Here is a 21,203-nt window from a genome sequence, read left to right as displayed (position 1 = left end):
CCCCCACCCCCCCCAATACAGTTCATGCTAAAGAAATTAAAATATTTCTTTTATCCAAAAAGAAAAATCTAGCTGCATGAAGCCCAAGAGAGTCCAGCTAATCTGGGATGCTTCATCCACGGGAGCACATCTCTTTTTTTGGTGTTCTTGCCAATGGTGCATGAGAAGACCCAGCAGATGGACTCAGTTCAATTAATTGGTCAAGTCCACTCTGTTGTCTGGCCATAGTCTGAAAGACTGCATCTCTCTGCTAAATTTCAGTCTGAAGTGAATATATGTAGTTGAGTTTTAAAATTTGCTTATAAAATAAATAGTCAGACACTTAAAACCTTGATTTTAATGCTACTGATAACTGATGTGCTAGTGCACCTTGGACTGAATTAATTATAAATTTCTATCACCAAGTCCTTCACAAGTATGCTTTCTACCAAGTCATGTGGTATATACCTGCAGACGAATGGTAGAAATGGATGAGGATTCTGTAGAAGGAAAAATCCTGTTTTAGAGCTTTGCACAGTTTTTTCTCCTCTAGTCCCATTTCCAGAAGTTTTGTGTTCTGTCGTCCTCTGGCTTTGTATGTTTTTTTTGCTTCAGAAAATCTTACACTTCATTTAGATATGCCTATGTTAGCTTTTGCTGCAAAACAACAAAAATAAAAGAGCAATTCTGCAAGGGAAAAGTAAAATCAGCACTTTCTGAGGCAGTTGTATGAAGCTATAGATACAACCATGCAAAAAGTAATTGAGCCCTAATAACTTCAAGAATAAATGTCGCCTCTAGCAATTCTGTGTTCATTACATATTGTGGAGTAGGAAGGGGAGAAAAGGAACTGGGAAAAAGACACTAGAAAGACTCCCTATATTTTTGTTTTTTTCTCTTACTTCCTGGTAAATCCACTCCATTAACTCTTTTTCCATAAAACTTGGATTATTATTTTTTTAAACATACTGAATGAAAAATACTTCCTTTACTACTTATACCTTGTTGCTAACAAATAGCTAGAGACTCACACACTTTGAGCAAAGCATAAACTCTGCAAGGAATTAGTTTAATGGAATGCATCTTGCAGCAGCATCTGGATTACCATTATGTTTGAGCCAAAGGCTTGTTTACAGCAAACGTGGAAGGTCTATTTTTTTTTTGCCCTGACACCCTACGGTTTGTGTTATCATTTCAGAACATTATATTATAGTACACAATACATATATCATGGCTTTCATAAAATACATAAATTATTGTAGCATTCCTGGATTTAACAGATTATTACATTCTAACTACTACGTCCATTTTATAATGGTTTGTATAACATACATAGACTTTAACCATGTTAGAATTCTATCTGCTACCTTTCAGTTTGAATTCCTAAAGAGTTTGCCTATCATTTTCTTCCTTTTAATTTCATTTTCTTTGCTCTTCTATGCACCACTCCAGGCAAAAATCCCTAAAAGTTCCATTTGAGAGCCTCACTTATAATTTTTTTTCTGAGTAGTTCTCTGTAATGATCTAAAATAAACTGTGTACAATTCTGAAATTGTAGCCATATAGTCATTAAAATTTTGATAATCTTTGTGACCCTACAGGAATCTTTAAAATATTTAAATCTCTTACTCTTTTTGTATCATTATCAGATCAATGAATTAAAAAAAAAAAAAAAAAAAAAAAAAAAAAAAAAAAAAGACTATGAAGAAACTCAAAAGATCATCTAGCCTATCTCCTGTACAAAAGTGATTTAGGATTGCCCAAGGTAGGTATTTTCAATATGCAATTGAAACCATAGAACAAATTCTTCAATCTTCCTAGTCCGTCTATTTCCATACTTGCTTGCTCTTATCGGTGAATTTTTTCCTACCCTAAATTTTATTTTTTGAAAAAAGAAAAAAAAAGATTTTTTTCTTATCTTACTGGGCAGAAAGTATACTAAATTATGATTTTTTTATAATAGCTTCTTAACCATGAAAATGGTCTTTAAATATTTTTCTTCAGTCTTTTATTATAGAGATTAAGCAATTATTTTAGCTTTTCATCTTTGGTTTCCAAGCCGTCTTAATGCCAAAATTTAAGATAAATAAACAAGGGTGCTAATTTGCCTATCCTTCCTGTACAGTGGAATTCCAAAGAGAGAATGTCTTCTAAAGTACAATAGGGACAGATCTTATTTTACAAACCCTGCATGACTTTCTGTGTGCTCATTATGGAGTAATTCAACATGGCCTCTGCCATATGGGGCTGCAATATACTGATTGAGGTCTCCACACTACTGACTAGAGCAGGATGATTTATTTCATGTCCTTTATCCTCCTAATGCATTCCAGAAAGATGCTTGTCCCATCTACACTGATATTCTGTGCTTGACCGTTCTTCACTAATGTCCATATCTTTGTCTAGAACACCCTCACTCTCTAGTTATTCTCTGTTTTGTATTTATGCATCTTGTTTTCCCAGGTGTACTTCTTTCTACTTTATAAATTTTTTTTGGTTGATTTTTGAGCGTTTCTCCATTTATCAGAATCAGTTTGAATTCTAATCCCATTACTCAGAGTGCTTACAAATGTTTTTGCTGTTATTGGAAAATTATGTAGATTAATTTTCAGTTTCACATTCTAAAGTAATGGAATATCTCAGTTAATATTAATTAATTCCAGTTAATCAAGCCTTAATATTCTCTAGTTTAGTTTGTCCATTTTTATCTCTTAAAAAAGATAGCATATGAATTTATAAATAAACATGTATAGCTCAGAATGCTACTTATAAACAAAAAGGACAAAAAAGTCTCTTTCCTACAAAAACTACCCATTTTTTAGATGTGAGGATTTGTTTCATAATTTTCAGCCCTATATTGAGTATTTGAGGATATTTTTATGTTTGCTGTCATTGCACTTTTACATTTTTTCTAACTGTAGATAAACATTGACATTATTTCACAGAATTCTGGCAACTGACGTGCAAACACAGTGCATATTCATGCACATGCACACACCCACTTGCATACTACCTGCAAGAGTGAAGTTTAAAAATGTTCGTGATTATTTACAGAAATTTTCAATCACTGTAGAAAATACTGCTTTATTTTCAGGTTATTTTCAGACAGAAAAATTGACAAAATTCATCTAGTACAGTATCATCAAGGCCAGGCTGGACGGGGCTTTGAGCAACCTGGTCTAGTGGAAGGTGTCCTTGCCCATGGCAAGGGGGTTGGAACTAGATGATCTTTAAGGTCCCTTCCAACCAAAACCATTCTATGATTCTACAATAGTACAATGCAAATAATTCATTTCTTAAAGTTATCAGCAGTATTTCTTTATACACTGTATTTATCGGCCTAACTCTCAAAACCTTTTCTGTTTCATTGCACCTCAGAATGACATGATAGTAGAAAATCAGGCTCTGAGGGACCCCTAAGGTCTTATGTGAACAGATTTCATTTGCTCATCACAACTGATTAGTACCATGAAGCACCTCCTCATAGTTTAAGGCCAGTGATTTCCTTCAAGTTGCATTGCACAGCATTTTCAACACTAAGATCCTGACATAAGTGCTACAATAGGCAGCTTAGATAGTGAAGTGCTGCTGTCTTATTCTGACTGCAGTGGGTAGGGGAGAACAAGAGCAGCAGAGCCCAGGCAGATTGAGGGCATGGTAACCTCTGGCAGGAGTCAGTAACAAGCATCTGGCAGTGGGTGAGATGGTAATGTCTTTGGCTGACACAGCTGCCTGTGAAGAATGATGTGTGAACAAGCCATAAATCATTCTTGTTGCAGAGGAATATTTAGTAAATACCTCTCAAAGCCTTTATTGCTTCCTCTCTCTAAGAACTACATGAGCAAATTGCTGAAACAGAGCTTCAGTGTGAAGAAAAATCCTGTTGAAGTATTTAGAAATATGCAAACAGTTTTTCACCCAAGCAATCCTTTTCACTGGAGGGACTGATTTTTAAAGAAATATCAAGTACTCTTTTACAACCTGATTCCCACATATATTTGTCATTTTCTGCAACATTTTTATTGCAGCTATGAAACCATAAAAAACTCCCAGTCTAATTTATTTTCTAGAATGTTTTGATGACCAAAGATGTTGTGTGAATACTTTGGACAGGCAACAGGCTTTGGCATGAAACCTATTGAACAAGAATGGAGGGAAACATTTTCCTGTTTAAAAGGCTGTATTAAACAAGAAATAATGATGTTTAACTATGTGCTTTCTATAATACCTCCAAAGCATTCCTGAGAGAATCCAACAAGCTCCAAGGATGTCCTTCATAATTTGCCCAATGAAATGATAAGCTTGTTCTCACTGATAGCAATTATTTAACATTAATCTTATGTGTTTAACATACAGTGCACATTAAATCACTTCAACTAATAAAATTTCAGCATGCGTTTCAGTGCCATTGGGCAGATTGCCTATTGTCCTGATTATAGTTACTAATTAAGAATTACTATTTAGGTGTTAGATATAAGTGACATCAGCAGATGTATTTTCAGATAGAGTTAGAAACTGGTGTTACCTTTCAGTAAATCTTGGATCCATCTCTCAAAAACTAAGTGTATAAATTTGAGTTTTGTTCTTAACCCATTTTTAGTCCCTAGCTTATTTATTATTTTTAAAAGTATTCATGATATAGCTGTCTGTTTCATTGACATTGTGCTTCCGTTTACAGTTATTTTTAAAAGGGAAAATACAAGTTTTATTAATAGACATTAGCTTTGTCAAGCATGAAAATAATAAATACAATCTCCCCAGTAAAGAAAATATAATCTATCAATCTGGCTTCATACAAGCAGTTACCAATTCTGTAACCTAGATGGACTCCAGATGGCAACAAGCCGTCTACACAGCTGTGCACCTGATCAAGGCAATGATGTGCTATGCATGCACGGTGCAACCTTTCTACAGCAAAAAATTTGTATCTTGTAGATATTTTCATTACTGAATTTAGAAATTAGCTACAGGACAGCTGAATGACCTGCAGGTAGCAGGGCCTGCAATGAAAAAATCATGAGAATGACACATTACTGAGGAAGAAAGAGATAACAGGGTTTTGTGAGTATTTGTATTGTATGACTGAAAGTCATTCTGTTGCTATATCTAAGATTTTTGCTTTCTTTTGCAATTAACTTGCTGAAATTGTGGAAGAGATGATGAATAATGAAATGAATCCAGAGAAAATTTCATGGATCAAGAAAGACATGAAGAAAATATCTTCAAACAGAAATAACCTATTAGGAATTAAAATAGTTCAATGAATCAGTACACACAGACTTGTAACTAAAATAAAAATAACAGAGGACTTTTCATATGCCTGGCTTTTCACAGTGCTGGGCTAGACATTGCCACCGTTCATTAATAAGAATCTATTCTTACATCTTTCTGGAAGAGATAAAAGTACAGAAACACAAAATCTCATGCCAGCACTGTGGTTCAGTATTTAGGGGACTCTGAGTAGGTGAGCTGGTGAGGCAATGGGAAAAGGTTCTCTTCTTTCAGTTCAGGACACAAGGGAACTGCAGAGTTGCCGCTGGAATATTCTTTTGCAGCTCTTCTGAATGTGGTAGAGCAAATGTTTGATTATAGAATCATAGGACTGGGTTGTAAGGGACCTTTAAATATCAAGTCCAACCCCTATGCTATGGGCAGGGACATCTTTCACTAGATTGGGTTGCTCAAAGTCACATCCATCCTAACCTTGAGTACTCCCAGCGGTGGGGTTTTCACATCTTCTCTGGACAACTTGTTACAGTGTCTGACTGCCCACATTGTGAAAAATGTCTTCCTGATGTCTAAGGTAAATCTACCTTCTTTCAGTTTAAAATTGTTGCCTCTTGTCCTGTTAGTACTTTGCTTTTCCTTGTCTACACACTGGTATATATTTTGCTTGCAAACAAAGGGTTTATGTATTCTTCTTCCCTGTTATGAAGATTTGTACTCTAGATCTAATGTTAGGAGATCATCACTGAGGTAATTACAGAATTTATCTGTGCAATTATTATAAATTCAATATTTTTTAATGCAGGCCAAAAAAATAAAAACCTTTCTATAAAAAACAATAGCTCCACAAGCGTGTCTCACTGAATGATTTTTTTCTGTAGTGTTATAGAAACTGAGGATAAAACAGTAAATTGGTCATCTCAATTTACATTCATATGTATTAAATTAGATACCTCTTGGTATATCTTAGGATACACAAGATGTCCCAAGGCAGTTATTTTAAATATCAGACTGTACTGTGTACCCAGTAAGAAAGACTGAAAGCTTTTACACCAAATACCAGTAAGTTCATCCGTCTATCTATGCACCCTTACATCCACAAGGCATTCTCAGAGCACTTGAATCTTTGCATTACTAGTAGCAGTATTTTATGAAAAGTATGGCCAGACCTTGGACTCAGAGAGACCATTCTTCTGCAGACACCATGGTTCTAGAACACACATAAGGAGAAAGAAATCAGTTGTTTTCATGCATGTTCCAGCACAGGGAAAATATAATTTATATTTATATCAGGATATAAAATTAGCTTCAAATCTTAATTTTATTTCTTAAAGAGGTATAAACACTTGTGCTCCTAGGTAATTTCCATGGGCACCAAACTGAATGGAAATTTGATGTGGAAGAGAATGAAAGACGTATGAAAGGAGGGAAAAGAAAAAACAAACAAAGTCCAGCAGGGATGCAAGAGACCCAGAAAATGAGCTAGAAATCTCCCATCACAAAAATATCTTCTTTCCAAGTACCTCCTGTTTTTCTCAGGTCATGTAGTCCACAGAGGTTAAGGGATCAAAGAGCTTGTATAGGGCACCCTTAGTGGTCACTAAGAGTGGCTTTGCTGTTTTACCAGCCTTACATTTAAAATACAATATAACAGTATGAGTCTGGATACAAACTAAAGGTAAGGTCTCTGATGAAAGTGAGAGTTAGACATCTGGGGAGTGGGAGATGTTTCATGCTGAGATGTCGATATATTTTAGCAGCCTGAATTGTCAGGATTGTGTGCGTGTGCCGCATGTGTTCTGCAATTGTTCGCTAAATGTAGACACCTACAATTTGAAGACATGAGTGGGTAGTGACAGTAGAACAGACATATCTCTGATGAATGCTATGGAGACATTTAGCCCTAAAAGATCTCTAGAAACCTGTCTTATGACAGAAATACCCTGTCCCTTTTCCTTTCTTCACTTCACTGCAATGACATGGTCTGCTTGCACTTGCACTTCCACTGCATTTTCATTTCCATTCCCACACTTTCGTTTTCTGTGAGATGTTTCTGTAAAATCTAAGGTAGCTAGACAGTTTGTACACACAATTTAAAGAAATAAAGAAAAAGGTGCTGTTCTCAATTTTTTAAATAACATGTAAGATGTGTGATCTTCCTGCTGACTGATGCAGTTTCCTTAAGATGCAGATGTCTTACAAGAGACTTGGTTCTGTATTTCAGCCACACTCTTATGGTGAATGATGACTACTATTTAACACAGAGCCCAATGCTCTTGTTTTTGTTATGTACCTTTGCAGTACTTAAGAAATAAAGAGCGATGGCAAAGATTTCTGAAAAAGCTTAATAGCATGTAATGTGTTTCAGATCATTTACAAGGAATGCATAGGGCTTAAGTTGTTGGGAAAAAAAAGTGTTATTTAGTAATATATGTATCCTACATGTCTCTGCAAAGTTGTGAATTCCAGCTTCTCCTATACAGACAAGGGTTACATAGAAATCGAAAATGTAGGGTGAAGTTTTGAATGTCCAACTAATATCTCAGATGATCTGACATTTGTAATAAATGCTAACTCTGAACAGTGGTGAAGTGTTTTGCTGGGAGTATTGTTTCAGGTTTTATTTTCTCTTAGAAATGTAATTTTTCTTTTTTCTTTTTCACCCCGTCATTCAACCCGTGAATACGTTTTCCCCTAAAACGTATTTACCACACAAGCTGTTGTCACAAATTACGCTAAATGCCTTCAGGGGAAGTTGTCTAGGAGAGTTTCTAGTGCTTTAGTGGAAGGATCATTTTCTGACTGTTTGTACAATACCAAGGAGGTCTGTCAAAAGTTTAGGGTAACTGCAGTACCAGAAATTAACATGATACTGCTCATACTACTTTTTTTTTTTTTTTTTTTTTTTTTTTTTTAATATGATTATACAAGTTTCTTTCAAAGCAATGGATAATATGTTAATTCTGATGTATGAAAAAAGTGTCTTTATGTTTGTGTAGAGAGCGTTCCCTATATAGGGGTATGGTGGGAATCTTGTCAGAAAGACCATGAGATCAAACTGATGTAACAGATATTACAGATTCAAATGCCTACAGTAAAGGCCACCGCAGGATTCCCCCAGCTTGATTTTTTCTAGTTCAGTACCAGTAAATACAAAGATATCAGTTTGACAGAATTTTATTAGGTAATTGGGTGAATTATGCAAATGAGTGTCTAATTAACCGTAGGAGATAACTAGATTTGGGAGTACAAAAAGCTGCAGATCTGAAATTACATCTTATCAGGCAGTTTAAAAGGAAAGTTTGGCCAAAATGTAAAGCTCTGAAGTATAAAAGGGAGTTAGCTCCTGGTCAGATTTCCATATGGAGTTCTATATAATCCAGGCAAACAGGAAACCTTGGAAATAAAAGTGATTACCAGCATAAATAAGGAAAGAGGGCAATTCAAGCAACAAAACCTGTAATTTCCATATAACTTCAAAAGACAATATCTAAGTCAAAAGCTGTCTTGATAAATATTTATAGGATGGTTTAAGGATATTTTCACATATCTGAAAAAAATAAAAATAAAACCCACAAATGTATCATAGCATTTTGAGATTATGACTGATGAAAATCACTATTATTCACAGTATTTTATATAATTTCCTGATGCTCCTTCATTCATTTCTGTGCCTCCTGTGTTTCTGTTTATTTCTACTGTCTCTTTCCTTTATTGTGGGCTTTGAGTTTCTGGTCTCCTGTCTTTCACTGCAGAAGAGATTTGTGATCTACACATAACAATCACTTATGCTTTTCTTTCACATCCTGTCTGAAGTTCTACATTTTCAGGCTCTTTCCTACTTCCCTTACCACATCATTAAATCCCAAATAATTACTTTCGCTAGTACTGTTGTCTGGTGTCTAAAGTTTGGAGTAGGGATTGCAATTAATGCACTGTATAGCACTGATTATCCTATTGAGGATGTACTGATTTCAGATGAACTACAGAGATTTATGCTAGTTCAGGGAGTGGGCATTCTGTATCTGCCATAGCTTGGGTTCATTAAATAAAACATGTTTACAGAAGAATAGATTTTGCAAAGGGAAGTGTTACTCCCATCCTGGTTTGAAACTTGTAATTCTTTGTGGGATCGTTTGATGTTAATGATTCCACAAGTATTTGAAAGTTTGTGTCTGCAGATCACATTACAGCATTTACAAAATACTTATACTAAACTCTTAAGTAACATATAAAGAAGGATTTTTCTCTTTTTTTGATAGTCAAATGCTTTTTTAAATAGAAAAAAGAGAATTCTGTCTTCTCATTTTATGTACATCTCTTTATATCCCTAGGGATTGATCTGTCATTGCGATTTATAATCCAAATTAAAATTTACTATAAAGTGTGACTAGATGATCCTAGTCAGGTTTTTCAACTGCTAAACATTATCTCTTATCAACAGATCATGGTCTTGATTAAAAGATAGAACAAATCATCTCATACCTACTATGTAGAAAGAGATATCTCATTTATCCAGTGTTTGGAGACATTCACAAAAACCTAGATTGTTGATAAGACATTTACAGTAAATATCTTTAATATTAAAGAGTTCCTTTTTTTTTTTTTTTTTTTGTGTGTGTGTGTTTTTGTTGTTGTTGTTGGTTTTTTTTTTTTTTGTTTTTAACCTTTCCTTGGAACAGGGATAAATCCTTTTTTCTGTCTCCACGATCTTTTAACAGATGCAAAACTAGCTATTACAATATAAGGCTGTTTTTTTCAAATGAGAAAGGTAAATACAGAGCATCTATCAATCTTAGGCTGTGACATTTTCAGAGCACAATAGCAGTATTCATGAAAGAGTATGGCATAGAGTTTCTAATGCTTGCTGCCCATCCCGTGTGTAGTTTATACAGCTGCAGATTATAGATATCTGAAGAAATATTTGCATAGACCAAGGTGAGAGCAAGATGTAAAGATGCAGCTACTAAAGACACAATGCCCCTGTCAGATTCCCAGTGAAGAGGATCATGGTGATGCAGTTGAATCCCACACTGACACCACTGAAAGAGCAATATTATACCTGGTGACCCAAGACACGCTTTTGAGCTGTGCTCATGAATTTCTAAGGGTGAGGCACTGAAAAAGCAAGAATATTTACTCAGTAAGAAGTGATGTTGAGAAGTATGAACTCTTTTGTGAGAGAAGGAAGTTAAAGGGAAATTATGCCAGGAAAAAAATATGTAGTAAGAATAAGACCAAATATGGAAGCAGACACTGAATTTCAGCTTATCACACTTGAAAATGGCAGTGTGTTTTTGTATGTAATAGTTTATGGGTAGGTTTTGAGTAAAAAAAGTAAGAGAACATTTCATGGAAGATTTTTCCTTTCTGACAGGTCCTCTCACTCAACTAAGTTTGTCAGATTTTAAATATGAAGAACTAGGACAGTGTCAAACAGATTAAAAAATACCCAACAGTTTGCATATGCCAAGTTTTTAATGTCAGTCTCAGAGTGGTTGTGATGTGGAATTTCTCTGAACAGGTGCAGGAAGTCCAATATTTCAAACAAATCAAGTGCTCATCTCCAGTTTATCTGTGGGTGTCTAGTAACTGCTTACCAGACACCTAGCAGCTTGGGCATCTGTGCATCTAAAAGAGTATCTGGCAACTAAGAAAATTAGCATGAAAATCCGTTTCAAAGAGAACACGCAATTGATCTAAGCACATAATCTAGGTTATCCTAAAAAAAATTAGTTCTGTAACTGTACTGAGGCAGTCTAAACCACAGTACTGTGTATGAGAACTGCAGTCACTTGGGCTCCCAGTCTTTTTTTTCTATGATTTGCATGTGTAGACTGATGGATCTGTAACTTCAATAGTTGTCTTTTATGCATACTGATGGAGAAATCTACCATTATGGAGAAAAGCTGAAATTAAGCAGATTTTTTATAGTGTAACAATACATCTTCACTGAGAATTATAGTACAGGATCCTAAATGTTTTTGTGAGCAGCATAGAATTTTCACCACATGTACAATAATGTAAAAATTTCCTTTCATAGTAATCTTAATTTAATTTCAATTATTTTGGAAAAAAAAAAATAATCATTGAAACAGAAGAAAAATAGTCCTGAAAAATTTGTGACAGAATGGAAAGGAAGCTTGGTTCCTGTGGCTGTAGATACCAAAGAAAAAAGCAATGATAATAATAATTTTAAGGCTTTTGTGCCTTAAACTTATTTTGTTATTTGTTATTATTATTATTATTATTATTATTATTATTATTATTATTATTATTATTATTATTATTATTGCCTGATTCTTGATTTTAGAAAAGCATTCAGATATCTGCATATCCCAGAAGTAATGTACCATCATTTTCACACATATTCTGTTAAATATTATCCTGTCAGAATTTTCAAAACCTGTGGATGTTGTCTCATATGTCTCCACTGATACTGGTATAGGCACATAAACACTCTGGTTGAAAAAGCAAAAGCTTCAAAATAGAGAATTCAGAATGGAAACCTTGCCTTTGTTATTTTTTTCTGCTTCTAAAACTTTTTCTACTTCAAAGGCCTTATAATCCAAGGAGTCTAGTTTACCAGAGAGATGTCTACGGGAGAATCACTCTCTTACTTTAAAAATTATGTCATCTTTTTGAATGTAAATAATACTAATACGAAAAACAAATCTTCTGTGTAGCAATGATCTATATAATTAGCATGTACGTGGCCTATTTTCTTGTCCAGTTATCATAATGAAATAGAATAAATATTACTATTATTCCCAACAGGGTAAAATTGTTTTGAAAATTGCCCTTTCAAAGAGAAAGATCAGCTTAAAAGAAGAAACCATCCTTAGCAACAAATAAAATTTAGGCTTTGTTTCAGATTATGTGTCTATTAAAAAAAAAAAGAAAATTTATAATATCTGATTCATGTAATTCTAATAGATTTTTAGAAACCAAGTAAAAATTTGGAGAGGGGGGAAGCATCTTTTCTGATTGTTTCTCAAACTCAATAAACATATCTTTGTAAAAGTCTAGTCAACTACTATTAAACAATTGCTACAATGAAGTTCTAATTTTAGTAATACATTTACCTGAATTGTCAAAGGAGTCAGAGACATAGTAGCTAATAAAGTGTGGGTATGCAAATGAAAAACTACCATTTCCAGCCATAATATACGTGTATGGGGAGCTCAGCTACCTGCAAGTGGGGAGGGGATATAAGTGTGTATATGTATATATATATATATATATATATATATATGTGTGTGTGTGTGTGTGTGTGTGTATGTAAAAGATCTTCAGACCTACTCCAGTGTGTGTAACTAATGTCACCCTCAACTTTACCTAGTCTTTTGTAAAAATAAGGCCTGATATTACCTCTCTGCAATATTATATCCTCACTTTATTATCTGATACTACAGCCAGTAATAAAGAAGTTCCTTTAATAAGCAGAAAAAAGGGTCATGAGTTCATTCATTTTGAGGATCATGATGCCTGTAGGGAAAACAAGTTATTTCATACATAACAAACTTGCCTGGCTATCCTTATTCCCACAGATTTCTTGCTTATGTGTTGATCTGGAAGAAAGAAGGGGGTGGGGGAAGAGAGAGAGGTGTGCTGAATTATGCATGAAATGTTCAACAGTGGGATTCAATATAGCATAATTAGAATAAGAAAAAAGGAAAAAAAAACTTTAACCATTATTTGGGTGATTACTAGAAAGACAGTGGGGGATTAGTAAATGGAAATTGTTATAATTTTACATAAAGAAAAATTTCCATTGCTTGTAGTGTGGGAGAAGATGTTCAGAAACCCCACTTGTTGAAATGGCACTACACATAATTCATTTTTCAGCTTCACCAGGCTATTGCAGGCATTTCTTATCACATTACACTTCATGCCAATCCATGTTCATAGATATATGTCAGAAATCACAGATGCAATGTCTGGCTCATAAATAAATGGATTCATAAGTGTTCAGAGCAAGGATCCATGATCTTTGCAGCCTGCTCTATCTACCCCATGGCTCTACCTCTGAGTTGAGAGGGAAAGACAACGAGGCAAGGAGTTGAGAATACTGCAAAATGTTGTTTTAGAGGCGTCACAGGAAATTACTGAAGGTATTTGGAATCAACATTGACTGTATGTCTAAAAAATGAAGGCTGATTCACTATACTAGTGTAATTTAATATGGCATGGTTATGAATTGGAGATGCCCAGACTTTTGGTGGTTTGCAAATGTCAGGGTCTTCAGCTGCTGTGCAAATTGAGTTTCCTGTTTCTAAGAGAGCAACTGCACAGGACAACAGGGTTACCAGAAATTTAGAAACCAAGGGAGCCCCAGTGACACAGGTTTCCCCACCAGACATCAAACATCAATCCATCAGAGGAGCACATGTTACTGTGGCTCAGACATGGGTGGTAGGCACTGCGGCAGGATGTACATACGACTACACAAAGGACGAAACAGAAGGAGACATGGAAGAACACAAAAAGGGGACATGTGAGAAGAAATGTGAAGAAATCTGTCTGGGGAAGTGAAATGGAAGAGACATATAGAAAGGAACATTGCTGTAAATGCACTCTTGGAAGGAGGTGCTCTGTGCCAGACGAGGTGCTACTGTGATCTGTGGGCAACCCACACCAGAGCAGGGGTACCCTTGAGGGACTGGGGCCCACGGAGGAACCCACAGTAGGGCAGAGACAGCCCTAAAGACAATGAATGCAGCTAGTGAAGGAACTGGGGTAGTGGCACCTACAGAGGGACTGGGGCTCATGAAGGGACCCATGCCAGCGCAGGGATACCCTGAAGGGGACAGCAGCCCATGAATAATCCACACTGGAGCACAGGAAGTAATTAAGAAGTGAGGAGCAGCAGAGGAAAAGAGTGAGAAACAAAGAGAAGCAGGAAGAAAAGGTGGTGCACTGACCTTAACCTCTTGCACTCCTCATCACCTCTCCAAAGGATGTGGGAAGGACTGTATGTTATATGCTGTGAAAGCAAGGAAAGCTGAGACTAGGAAGGGGGGAAGAAGAGGTGTTGGACTTCAGTAAAACCTGGGGAACAAGGAGAAAATGCTGTGGGTTTTTTTGTTTGTTTGCTTTGCTTTTTTTTTTTTTTTTCCTAGCTGATTATTTGTTGTCTTTGTTTTTTTTTTTTTTTTTACTATCTGAGACCATAACTAGAAATTTGTGCTAGTTGACAGTAAATGAAATGAAGTCATATTTCTGGAATCAAAACTGTTTTGCCCATGGTAACTGAAACAATAATTCATCATATTATTTGAACCAAAATAATTTTTATGTGAGGGTTTGTTGAATTTCATATTTACCCAAACTGGACATATGGACATATGCAAAGTCCACATCTCTTGCTCAGGTACCGGTTGGTCACTCACATAATGCCAGTTGCAATGCTCAGGTTTTTTTCCACTCAGTGACACCAATAATTGAATATACTTTTGTGTATCTTGTTCATCTGACATAAGTGAATAAATATGGGATATACAGGTGTCCTTCAGTATGATGTGCTGCTTAACCAATATATGAGGAGGAGGTCAATGTTTGAGAGAGAAAGAGACTAAGAGGGCAGTAAAATCAATGAGCTCTTCATTTAATTTAGCTTGCAGGATGACCATGAGCTGCTACTGCATCAATTCAAAAGCCAAATCAGACACACAGAGAAATGCCACAGAGTTTCCATGGGAACTGCAGGGAAGAACATGACAGCAGAACTTTGTAAGTGCAAAGTACAGGGAATTGACATGAAAAAAAAAAAACAAAACAGATAGACTTTTCTAGTTAGGAACTAAATTCTCCACTTATATATACCTTGAGCACCAAATCAGTTTTACATGGCAGGTAATTTCCAGAATTCATAATAGTAGATTTTTGTCTAGAGAGGGTTGTGCATTAATATATATGAAACAGAGGCAACACAAAAAAACAATTAGAATGAAAATGTCTATCAATTTGTACAGTAAATCTTATGTAGTACTGATATAATCCTCTCCCTAATAAATATTATAAGCCTAACTAGTTTGGAGTAAAAGTTTATTTAGAAGACACTAGAATATTTTAAAGAATGGAGAACAGGAATAGAAAGAGGTCTTAAGGAAACTGTCTTTCTTTTTATATGATTCCCTAAAAACCCCACAAGTTATCAGGAGTAGTCAGGAGTAATTTTGGTCTCAGAGCTGTTATACTTTTAATGATTTATTATTTTGTTTATTCTTTTTGTTTATTTCAAGTAGCCAAGTTGTCATGATTAAGGGCCTGACAAATGAAGGTTCATCCAAGTTCATTAAAATTCTCATGGAAGTCCTGGAGCTATAATTTATAATAAACATGTCAGTGGTTTTTAAAAACTATTAAAAAAAATATATATAAAGATAATTAACAAATAAAAATCTCCTCTGTTAGTTAGTGGCTTTATTTGTTTTTTCCCCTCATACATGAGAGGAATGTGGCTGCAAGAGCAGCCATTAAAACCAATGTGCTGGTCAGTAAGCATACAAGGAAACACCAAATGGTAATCCTCACAGGTGGTGGCATATATCCTTTATTCTATTCTCTCTGTAGGGGTGAGGAGTTGATTCAGTCCCATTTTTGTATATTACTGAGCATCTTGCTACTTGCTGACCTACTACAGTACAGTTAAATACCATCCTGAAAGCTTGGTTTAATGGTAGGCTTAGAATTTATTTTGCTTTAACATGACCACTTTAGGGAATGTTTACAGCAGATGTATTACCTTTCTGACACACTATCCCATCTTCAATAGCTAGAACTTGAAGGAGATTAGTACTATCTCTCCTCATACACAGCTGAAGGAGGTGGAAATCCTTGAAACCTACAGAATTCTGGAGCTCGGAAATTTTTATGTGTTCTCTTGCATGGTTATTTTGCAACATTGTACTTCAATTCATATAAAAGACTTATACAGCTAATGTAGACACAGAGCAGCTTTGTTATTATACTACAAATCCAACAAAACAATAAATGGCAGAGAAGATGCAACACATCTACCATTAATTTCTAGATGACAGAAAATAATTGAAAAATATGGAGACTGACCACATTTTTTCATGTCTGTGATGACTTTACAGATGCAGATCCTTTACATGTTGAGAAAAATTCCTACTAATTCCTTCTGTCCTTTTAAATGGGAGTTATTTCATGTTCTGTCTTTAAATATCTCTGATATTCCTATTCTGTTTTAAATATCTGGTTTTTTGTTAAACTGGAAGAACCTTATTTTCTGTGATGAGGGAAGTAACCACAGTTTGTGAAGAACTTTGAGGTGAAAGGAATTATTATAGAAACAGAGGAAAGAGACAACTGCATTTAGCTTCCAACACTTTTAATCATAAATTAATCATCGTATTCTTTGAGAAATGATATCATCTCAGTTACTTGCCCTACACCTCAAAGATTTTGCAACAAAAGTCATCATGCTAGAAAATATCCTTTTCTTTCAAATTGTGCTTTGTTTTTCTAAGAAGCCACATCTATAGGCCACACTTCTTAGTTGCTTAATTCTTCCAAATGTGGCAACATATCAAAACAAGTAAATAATCACAAACATTCAAAGTTAAAATCCTGATACTGATAACAGAAGCAAAGGCAGATATTTACCTGGAGATATAGATGAAGTTTGAGGGTTGCCAGGAGGCATGTGAAATTTGAAGGCTGTTGCTAAGTCTTTAGTAAGATCTGGGAAAGTACCACCTCTATGTCTTGTTCAAACACAGGGAATGATTCTTCTACTTATCTTGTAAGAAAATTGTATAGAAAAATAGCTTTCATCACCAGAATATGTGGAGTTGATAGACCTGAACTATGGTCTTCCACTGACTCAGTTCTACCCATGCAGTTTTCACCTTCCGCTAGTGAAACACTGAAGTATTGAAACTCCATTGTTTAACCTTGTATTTAAATCACATCTGAAAGCTTGTTAATGAAGCACAAACTAGAGTTTGGTCTTGTTATTTTGCCTCTAGAATTGTTAGGAAACTATAATAAATACTTCCTAAAAGTTTTTTTAGATCTGTATCGTTAAAATGCACTACATTAGAACATACAAGTTTAACAGAAACTTGGAAATATTTCACCTTCTGGAGTGTCTGCATCATATTGCAATTGTAGGCTACATAATCGTGTATATTTTTTGTTCGTGGCTGGTGTTTCTGTATACCCAGCCTGTTCTTCATGATTACATACAGGGAATGTTGATGATTGGAAAATCATGGAAAAGTTTTGAAAAATACTCCTTAAGACCATCCTTTTAAATATGATCCAAATGCTAATTCTGTGTTTCTGACCATTCCAGTAAACAGAGTTACTGATGTATAATACCAGTATAGACTGGAGAGAATGAAGCTATAAAAATTTAGGTGTGAAATAAATCTGAAGTCCAGACCAAATCCCTAAAGATCACTCTTTAATATATATTTTAAAAAGGGGAAAGTAATGATTCTTTATAAGAAAAACCAAAACCATCTTAGAATTACAGAAAAAAAAAAAAAAAAAAGTCTAGATACATAAGAAAAATTACCTTAGAATATTTCTTCCTACACCTCCTATACTCCCTTCCTTAACATTTCCTATAAGATATCAGCAGTTCTTAAAGCAAGAGGTAACAATTTAAAAAAACACCATTGATCTTCAGGGAACTGTTTCAGGAAATGTACTTACATACATTGCAGACATTTGTCTCAGCTCAGTGACTTTGTATCTTTGTTTTCATGTGATCAAGAAAATTCTCACACTGAGCCTTGGTACTGTTTAGTTTAAAATCTTTCTGGTTTTCAGTTTTTCTATATAAAAATTAAAACTGCCCTTTAGAACGGGAATATAAGTGCTCTTTTTGTTGTTGTTATTGTTGCTGTTATTTTTGCAATTGCATTCAACACTTGGAATGTAATTTTTGTGGGTATTTTTTAAAATAAATGAATACAGCTAATGTGTGTTTGTGTGTGGGGTGGGGTACTAGAAAAATATCCTTGATATTTTTACTGCTAATGAGTTAGCTGCAGCTGAATATCATTGTCTTAATATTCTGGATACAGTTGCAAAAGCCTTCAGTATTTTTTATCTCACAGTATTTCATAACATTCCATATGTAGAACTTCCCTTCCATGTGTTCCTATAGCAGGGGATGGAATTCTTAATATACTACCATTTGGGCACCTTCTAGGCTAATGTAAAACTTACAATGTCAAACTGCAAGTAGACTGACTGTGGTTATGAGAGAAAGTGAAACAAATGTGCTAGACATAATGTGATTGACAAAAACTACTTTGCTACCGAAAGAAAGCTTTAGAAGGTTTAGAAAGGTAGATTTCTGTTTACAAAAGTTTGTACTATTTTTAACAAAAAGTAATGTGCATGGTGGAAATATAAGTGCTAATAAGACTTTAGCAATAGTAAGGTCCTATTGTGATGATACATTGAAACGAAGGTAGAGGCATGCCTTGAAGTTATCCATTCCGTTAGCTTCCTCTGAGATCAATAAAGAAAATATATTTCCTATCTTAACCTTTTGATACTAAAAGTTTCCTGCTAAGAGTCACTGGATATTTGAATCAGAGAAACTCTATCTGGAGAAATAAATTTATCTCAGGCTTCAAGGTGATAATTGTAGAAAGAAATATATTAAGAAATTTGAAACTGGCAGAAAGGATTTTATAAAATCAACACATTGATATGATAAGAACACAAGGAAGCAGTGTTAGACAGTCAGTTGGGAATTAAGTAGGACTGACTACAAGAAGCTAATCCAGGAGTTCACCACGTGGACAAATCTTTTGCTATCTATCCTTTTAATCAATGTAATGTAGCACAGCAGAGTGGGACCAGTCCTGGAGATTCCTGGAATGTGTGGCAGAGAACTTCCTGACACAGCTGGTGACTGAACCGATCAAAGAAGGTGCCCGGCTGGATTTCCTCTTTGTGAATAGAGAAGGGCTGGTGGATGATGTGGCTGTTGGAGGCCAACTAGGAAACAGTGACCATGAAATAATAGAGTTCTCTATTCTTAGAGAGGCCAGGAGAAGGGGCAGCAGAACTGCCATCCTGGACTTCCAAAGGGCTGACTTTGACTTGTTTAGGCACCTGCTTGACAGAATTCCTTGGGAGACTGTCCTGAAGGATATAGGGGTCCAGGAAGACTGGACATTCTTTAAGAAGGAACAGGAAGGAAACGTTATTTAATGACACAGGAGCAGGCGGTCCCCAGGTGTTGTAAGAGAAGCCAGCAGCAGAGAAGGCCACCCTGGCTGAACAGGGAGCTTTGGCTGCAACTGAGGGAGAAAAGGAGAGTTTACAGCCTTTGGCAGAAGGGACTAGCCACACACAGTGATTACAAAGATGCTGTGAGACTATGCAGGGTGGAAATCAGGAGGTCTAAAGCCCAGCTAGAAATTAATCTTCAGCAGTCAAAGAAAACAAGAAATGTTTCTGTAAGTAAGTCAACAGCAAAAGAAAGGCCAGGGAGAGATCCATCCCCTGCTAGACACAGGAGGAAACATGGCAATTAGTGATGAGGAAAAGACTGAGGTGCTTAATGCCTTCTTTGCCTCAGTCTTTAATCACAAGACTAGTTGTACTGAGGGAATCCAGCCTCCTCAGCCAGAAGACAGAGGCTGGGAGAACAACACCACCCTCCAGTCCAGAAGGAGATAGTGACATACACAAGTCTATGGGACTGAGGGTGCTGAAGGAGCTGGCTGGGGTGCTTGCCAAGCCACTTTCTATCATTTACCAACAGTCCTGGCTGACTGAGGAACTTCCCACAGACTGGAAATTGGCCAATGTGACACCCATATATAGGAAGGGTGTTTAGTCTGGAGAAGAGGAGGCTGAGGGGAGACCTCATCGCCCTCTACAGCTACCTGAAAGGAGGGTGCAGAGAGCTGGGGATGAGTCTCTTTAACCAAGTAACAAGCAATAGGACAAGAGGGAATGGACTCAAATTGCTCCAGGGAAGATTTAGACTGGATATTAGGAAGTATTTCTTTACAGAATGAGTTGTTGGGTGTTGGAATGGGCTGCCCAGGGCAGTGGTGGAGTCCCCGTCCCTGGAGGTGTTTAACAGTCGGGTTGACACAGTGCTGAGGGATCTGGTGTAGTTGGGAACTGTCAGTGTTAGGTTAATGGTTGGACTGGATGAACTTCAAGGTCTTTTCCAACCTGGACGATTCTTTGATTCTGTAACCTAATGATTTCTCACTAGTCTTTCTCTTCACTGTAGCTTCATAAATGATTAATCACAATTACTAACTTGCCTCTCATAAACTGCACCAGTTAGATGCCTAGTTGCATTATCAGTATTTTGAAGAGTAACATGCACATTATGAGAAACAGGACACCGGATTTAAGAGGTTCATTTATTGACTTTATGTACTTTATATTACAAACGTGGTATTCTAGAATGTCATACATATTACTGAATCCTCTATTAAAAAACTACCTGAGCTGCAGAGAAGAAAATTCTTTATGCTACAAACTGAAAGTGAGTAAGGTTAGGTCCACTCAGTACTAAGCTTAATAAGAGGTGACTGCAGTCCCACACAGTTAATCACGTAGAGAGGCCAAGAACTGAAATGTAAAGAGAAGCAGTTCATTAAGATTCTAGGAGAATCAACATCTAATGCTTTAGGTCAGTGCCAAACTGTAGCTGATTTTTAATGCCATTCTTTCAATTCCTAGGAAAACTTGACAGATTAATTTTCTGAGTAAACTTTAGGTTTGATTTCTGTCTGTATTTGCTGCAATCTTGCATAAGAAGGAATTTCCTTTCAATTCTTCAAATTCCTCAGAAGCATGCATATGTATGTGTGTATATATATATATATATATATATATATATAAAATAGAACACACCAGTTGACTCCTGAATTTGACTTACAAACCATTTGTTTTCATATCCTCCCTCTCTTTCTCACACACACACAAAAAAAAAAAAAAAAAAAAAAAAAAAAAAAAAAAAAAAAAAAAAAAAA

At 35.7% G+C, this 21,203-nt stretch overlaps 1 long non-coding RNA gene across 1 annotated transcript in view; it reads right to left on the bottom strand.

Moving 5' to 3' along the window:
* The window catches only part of LOC113480911, a 22,740-nt gene extending 21,417 nt beyond the window's left edge, over positions 1-1,323 (bottom strand). Inside the window, exon 1 of the long non-coding RNA XR_003398575.1 lies at positions 1,312-1,323. This is a non-coding gene — a long non-coding RNA (uncharacterized LOC113480911). The remainder of the gene's footprint in view (positions 1-1,311) is intronic.
* Positions 1,324-21,203: the final 19,880 nt, after the last annotated feature.

Source organism: Athene cunicularia (assembly GCF_003259725.1).
Source record: "Athene cunicularia isolate RWA chromosome 5 unlocalized genomic scaffold, athCun1 chr5_part1, whole genome shotgun sequence".
Classification (NCBI taxonomy): Eukaryota; Metazoa; Chordata; class Aves; order Strigiformes; family Strigidae; genus Athene; species Athene cunicularia.
Note: the sequence above shows the minus strand (reverse complement) of the source record. Positions and strands in the feature narration are given on the sequence as shown.